Source organism: Capsicum annuum, chromosome 9, assembly GCF_002878395.1.
Source record: "Capsicum annuum cultivar UCD-10X-F1 chromosome 9, UCD10Xv1.1, whole genome shotgun sequence".
Lineage (NCBI taxonomy): Eukaryota > Viridiplantae > Streptophyta > Magnoliopsida > Solanales > Solanaceae > Capsicum > Capsicum annuum.
The window spans coordinates 158,329,940-158,337,603 of NC_061119.1; positions in this window are offsets into that span (position 1 = coordinate 158,329,940).

The window sequence follows — 7,664 nt, forward strand, 5'->3', positions numbered from 1 at the left end:
CATACTCTGCATTGTCTCCATATGATAATCCCAGTCTTATTCCTGTTATGGGTGATCTTATCCCTTCTCTTGGAATTAAGAAAATTCTGATTCTTGGTTCTGGCGGTTCTAGATTCATTGCTATTTCTTTGGGCAGTTGTTCTGCTAACAACTTTTTTATTGAGTCTACTACCATTTTTTCTATATTTTTTTTTCATTTTTCTTTTTTCTCAAGAAGAAACCTTTCTTAGTCTGAGAAGGACTTCTTTCGTTTGTGGTCTGAGTAACTGTATTCTTGAAACTGGCTGGGAGAATTCTCCCTACATTTTTTAGCAAAGTATCAGCCGTCAACGGATTTGATAAGTCTTTACCAGCCACTATTTGAGCTGTACTAGCTGTATCATTACCCGATACAGTAGGTCTTTCTACATTTGTTGGGAAATGCACACCCATTAACGAATTTGATAAGTCTTTACCAGCTATCATTTGAGTTGGACTAGTTGTATCTTCACCCGATACAGTGGGTTTTTCCATTTTTGAAGAAGATGGGAAATTCTTTAGAATTTTTTGAGTTTCATAAATTGGCTGAGTCTGTTGTGAAATTTCAAAATGAAGAATTTTTATACGATCTTGTAAAATACTTATATGTTCTAACATTTGTCCCTTTTCATTTACAAGGTTTTCATTATCTTGTCTAACTTACCTTTGCTCTTGGTATATACTCTGGATAGGTAGTATAGGTTCCGTCTATTTGCATGGATAGTTGAGGTTTTGGGAATTTTTTAATTAATTTTGATGGTAAAATTCTACTATTTGAAATGCTTTTTGTACATCCTGAATCAACTATAGCTAATGTCTGAAACTCATAGTCTTGAATTTTTATTCTTGCTAAAACTTTAACTGTACTTATCTTCTTTTCTTCATTACATACCATCCCTTCAAATGGTAAATTCATTGATTTTCTCTGTTTAGCTTTATTATTTTCAACAAATATATTTAATAATTCTACCTCTACTAAATCTTCTTCTCTAATTATCTCTTTACTGTACACTCTTATATCTAATTTTCTTTTTCTTTCTTCTAATTCTAATATTCTGTCTTCTGTTGTTCTAGTTATTGGTTTCTTGTTGTAAAATTTATTTAAATTACGGGTTGATCTTGGAGTTTCTAAGATTTCTAATACTTTCTCTATACATTTTATGCGTTCGATCGCCGGCGGTTTACCACCAGTTTTTTGGTCTTTTAAAATTAGTAAATTACTTATAAAGATACCCCCAGTATATGATTACTCTCTCAGTAATTTAACAATAATGATGGATTAATCTGTAAATTCTTAGGGATTTAAAAAGTTTGCTGAAGATTAAAAAAGGACTATTATTATTCTCCCGGGGTGTGATTAAAGAAAATATTGCTAAAATACCTAAAATTGAAGAGAAAGAGATGAACAATGTATAAAATATTCTTAAAAAAAAATTTGAAAAATGCAAAAATATTTTTTGGGAGAAAATGTACTTTGATCTTTATGACTTGGACACTTATACTGGACTAAGGACAAGGACTTACCTGCTTTAATTACTTGTTTATATTACTTTGCTTAACTTGTTTATTTACTTTACTTATAACATATACTAAAACTTGTTTATTAATTATTTGCCAGCTCAAATAACTTAATACTTAACTGTCTTTGTTGTAGTAAGGTATTATATAAATTTATAAGTTCTCTCTTTATATTTCTAGTAGACCCATAATATTCTGAATCTAATTTTACTAGACGTTTGTAGGGCACAACAAACTCGGCCAATTTATGAGACTCAAAAAATTCTAAAGAATTCTCCATCTTCTTCAAAAATGGAAAAACCAAGTCTTGATAAAGTCTTATCAAATATAAAAGGATTTGAATTATTAGTAGATGTGTCTCCCTGTTCTTTATATTTTCCACTTGAATAAACACATATTTTCTGGCTTCCGTCTGTCTCAACTATTAAATAATTCATTTCTAATGGTAACGTTAAGTCTGGGATGTCTTGTATCATGCTTTTAAGTTGTTGGACTAATTTTATGTCTTCAGTATTAAAGATTTTTCGGCCTGTTGATCCTGTTTTAGAATATAACAGTCCTGCCACTTTACCTAAGTTTTTAATAAAAACTCTAGCATAATTTAAAAGTCCTAAAATTTTTTGTAAATCTTTAGTTTTGTCTAATCTATCTGGCATTTCTAAGGCTTTTTTAGCTATGTGTGGTTGTAATTGTATTCTACCATCTCCAATAACTACTCCTAAAATATTAATACTATTTTTACATAATTCCATTTTCTTTCTACTTATTATTATTCCATTATCTACAAATAATTTAAAAACTTATTGTAAATGTCCTAAATGTTCTCTCATATTATTACTAAAAACTAGAATATCATCTACATAAACCAATACAAAAATTTTATAGTCTCTAAAAATACTATCCATTTTTCTTTGAAAAATTGGAGGAGCCGTTTTTAATCCAAACGGCATGATCAACCATTCAAAATGTTCTTCTGGACATGTGAAAGCTGTCCATTCTATACTATCTTTATGCATTTTAATCCGCCAATATCCAGATTTACAATCAAATTTATTAAATACTTTTCTTCCTTGTATTCTATCTATTAATTCTATTTTGTCTGGTAACTTAGACCCATCTATTACAGTATTATCATTTAGTCTTTTGTAATTTATTACTATTATAGCTTTTCCTCTTACTATTTCACTATGGTTTCTTACTATAAAAGCTGTTGACCTATGTCTTGATGCAGATCTTCTAATTATTTCTAATTCTAATAGCTCTTTTATTTGTGTTTCAAAGTCTTTAAGGTCTTCATTTGTAGCCTCTATAGATGCTGTTTTTATATTATATTCTAGATTAATTATTTCTAATTTGCAGGTAATTTGATTGGAGTCCCAATGTTGCAAGGCTTTTTCTCCGATTATCTCTAGCTTATCTAGGATTTGTATTATTTTTTTCTAAGTCTTTTGATCTTTTATTACTCCTATCTACTGTATACCCTTCTTAAAATTGTTTAATTTTGTATCCATTTCTATTAAAGTATAGTCTTTTCCTATTTCTTCTACTACTAATAAATCTTGTAATTCTTTATACATTGCTTCCTTTTTATTATCATTACATGTACAATTTTCTCTTTTATCACATTCTAGTGACATTTTGGGTTTTATTTGATCATTTGAGCTTTCGATTCTTTCTTCTATCTTGTCTTTAAGGAAACGATATTTAGTTAGCAGGAATTGTGTCTGCACTAGTGAGTGAGTGATATTACTAGCGAATATTACCCAATTTTTCGTAACAAGACATCCGCAACAGGAAAAAATAATGTATATGTAGCCCCTCAATACTATTATCTCACTGGGAGCTCCAGACTATAAGTTCTAGACATTAGTGATAGTTGATTCAGGGTGTACAATAAGCATTTTAAACAGTAGAATTTTACCATCAAAATTAATTAAAAATTGCCAAAACCACAACTATCCATGCAAATGGACGAAACCATGCGGACTTTTCAAATCCCTGGTGGACTATTGGATTCTTCTATTGGCATTCTTCTTCCTCTAGGTTTCATGTCTTGTTCTGCTTGAGTGTCTGGGTTTGTTCTAAATACTCTATATCTTGGTAAATTTCCTTCTCAAGTCCATACAATTTTGTAAATAAAGTACATACTCTACTAACAGGAGAAGATCCCAATAGTGGATTAGCGGTATTGTAGCAAAAAATCCTAATAAATTTAGAACAACTAAGTATTAATAATTGGTCAAGGATTAAAGAATTTCTAAATGATTACTTTTATTATTGCACAATTAGTGGGAACTCATTTGATCAGACTCTAGGAGCTAGATTATTTAATAAATTACCAGGGGCTCTAGGAAGAGAGATAGAAGAAAAATGGTCTAAGAAAGAAGGAGTAATACAAAACCCAAACAACCCATGGTCAATAGGACAAAGAATACAATATGTAATGGATGTATTACAAGAAAAATGTACAAATATACAGATACAAAAATAAGTAAAAAGAAGTGATATAGATTTTTGTAAAAACATATATACTACACAACATTATGATCAAGATTATAAAAAAAAGAAATATAGAAAGGCATGGTTGGTAGAATTTTTCACAAGTATTAACAAAACTTAGCTTTGCTCTATTGGTTCCTTGTTGTAAAATTTATTTAAATTACGGGTTGATTTTGGAGTTTCTAAGATTTTTGAATGCGTTTTCTCTATACATTTTATGCATCCTTCCATGTAATATTTACTACATTTTGCCCTTTTGGTTTTACTTGGAAACCACTTACAAAAACAACACTGATTACTGTCTAATCTTTTTCTTTCCTCAAATTCATGTTCACATTCTTCTATCAAATTACTAAATCATAATAGTTTGAGTTTGTCTTTTCTAATCCTATTTCATTTATAAATTCCTCTTCTCCAGAATCTGAAGAATCAGATTTATTTATTTCTTCTTCAAAGGCTTCCATACTTCTAATAGAGTATATATTTTCATTATCTAACATATATTCGTCTACATTTATTAAATTTTCATTTACATCTTCTATTAATTGTGCATTTCTTGATCTATTATTGATTCTTTATAATTTGAAAAATATATAAAGATAGGTATTCAGACTAAAGGATACGAAGAAATGAATAATGGAAATAATTTATTAATATGTGTAATATTACTAGACGTTCGTAGGGCCTAGGTTTTCATTTCTCAATTCTTGACAACACCATATATAGTAAAGTCTCCTAGAGTCTTAGGGCTCTGATACCAATAATAATAAACAGATAGATAATAATAATATAATATAATATATATTAATAGACAGATAGATAATAATAATACAATATAATATATTAATAGACAGACAGATAATAATAATATAAAAATAATAATAGACAGATAGATAATAATATTATGAGACAGATGTATAATAATAATAAAGTGTATATATAATATATAAACAAAACAAATAATTAATAAACAAGCTTTAGTATATGTTATAAGCAAAGTAAATAAACAAGTTAAGCAAAGTAATATAAACAAGTAATTAAAGCAGATAAGTAGTTATGAGAAAATAAAGAAGAGTTAATATGAATGTGTTTTTTATATGGTGTAAAGTTGGGTTGTGTCTGCACTGGTGAGTGAGTGATATTACTAGCAAATATTACCCAATTTTTTGTAACAAGACATCTGCCATTATTTTGCATCATAAAATCTAATTCTAAGGCCTAACTAGAAAAAATCTAGGCACTAAGGTATTAGTTATAATATATGATAATAGATGGTCAGACTTGAAAATATCCATAATAGGAATAACAGAAGTAGACATGTCGACAAATGGAGGACTTTTTTTATTGTAGTCCAGATTATATGATAAATTCTTTAGAATTTGAAAAATATATAAAGATAGGTATTCAGACTAAAGGATATGAAGAAATGAATAATGAAAATAATTTATTAATATGTGTAGGATTTATAGGAAAACTTGCCACTAATAGTAGTATAAAATTTAATCTAAAGATAGATGATGTAGTAAGTATAATGGGAAATAAACGAATTAAATTAATGAAGCCTTTAAAGATAAATCCAGAAGAATATGCAGGATTAGAATGGAATTTAGAAAATTTTAGTAAGAAAGAAATGTTAAAACCCATAGATCGTTTAATGTATATTATTAAGAAAGGAGACACCTCAGTAAGGTTTACAGATTATACATATACAAATGAAATAGAAACAGAGGAAGAGATTGAAGAATGTGAGAACATTAGTTTTATGAATATAGAAATAATAGAAGAATATGGTTTTAAAGTAAATAAGGAAAGCAGAAGTCCTATATGAAATAAAGAGCAATAACGTATTTAAATGCACAGGCTGTAAATTAGGAAATTTAAGACTTGAAGAAATGAAAGAAAATTTTATAAAATGAGAATTAAGAACAGATAATTATGGTTATACACATAAAAAGGAACAAAAAGGTGAAGACTCAGAATCGATTTATAGTATAGACAAAAGTATAAAAGAATTTATGGAAAGTGCAACAAGCACTGCAAGCCCTTTCCAGAGAACAACTGGTATGCAAAGAGTACTAGTAACAACAGGAAATTTATCAAGATATGGAGTATTCAGAACAAACCCAGACACTCAAGCAGAACAAGACATAAAACCTAGAGGAAGAAGAATGCCAATAGAAGAACCTATTAGATTACAAGAAGGTGGTAATAAAGAAAAAATTTTAAATTTACCAGCTCATGACCCTCGGGCATGGAATAATGTAATAACCATATGGAAAAATGTAGTTGTAGCAGACTACATACAACATATACAGGGTAATCAAGGAGCAGATGTAGAAATTATGTATAGATATTTAGAAAATTTTTTAGGAGAAAGTACTAAAGCACTTTGGGAAACTTATAAGACAATATTCCCACAAGACTTTCAAGAATTAGTAGAACTAGGCTCAAATCCATACAATTTTGTAAACAAAGTACATACTCTACTAACAGGAGAAGATCCCAATAGTGGATTAGTGGTATTGCAACAAAAAGCCCAAACAAAATTTAGAACAACTAAGTATTAATAATTGGTCAAGGATTAAATAATTTCTAAATGATTACTTTTATTATTGCACAATTAGTGGGAACTCGTTTGATCAGACTCTAGGAGCTAGATTATTTAATAAATTACTAAGGGCTCTAGGAAGAGAGATAGATAAAAAAATGGTTCAAGAGAAAAGGAGTAATACAAAACTCAAACAACCCATGGTCAATAGGACAAAGAATACAACATGTAATGGATATATTACAAGAAAAATGTACAAATAAATAGATACAAAAACAATTAAAAAGAAGTGATACAGATTTTTGTAAAAACATATATACTAAATAACATTATGACCAAGATTATAAAAAGAAGAAATATAGAAAGGCATATAAAAAAGACTATCGTCCCAAGAAGAAATATTATTTAAGAATATCAACTGCAAGGTCTGCTATTATTCTCCCGGAGTGTGATTAAAGAAGATATTGCTAAAATACCTAAAACTGAAGAGAAAGAGATGAACAGGGTATAAAATAAAAAAAAATCAAAAAATGCAAAAATATTTTTTGGGAGAAAATATACTTTGATCTTTATGACTTGGACACTTATAATGGACTAAGAACAATGAAGAAGGGAGTACTGAGTAGGATTTTACACCATATAAAAAACACATCCACATTAACTCTGATTTATTTTCTCATAACTACTTACCTGCTTTAATTACTTGTTTATATTACTTTGCTTAACTTGTTTATTTACTTTGCTTATAATATATACTAAAGCTTGTTTATTAATTATTTGCTTTGTTTATATATTATATATATGCTTTATTATTATTATTATACATCTATCTCATAATATTATTATCTATCTGTGTATTATTATTTTTATATTATTATTATCTGTCTGTCTATTAATATATATTATATTATATTATATTATTATTATCTATCTGTCTATTAATATATATTATATTATTATTATCTATCTGTTTATTATTATTGGTATCAGTGGGTTTTTCCATTTTTGAAGAAGATGGAGAATTCTTTAGAATTTTTTGAGTCTTATAAATTGGCTGAGTCTGACTCCCGAAAGGGAAACC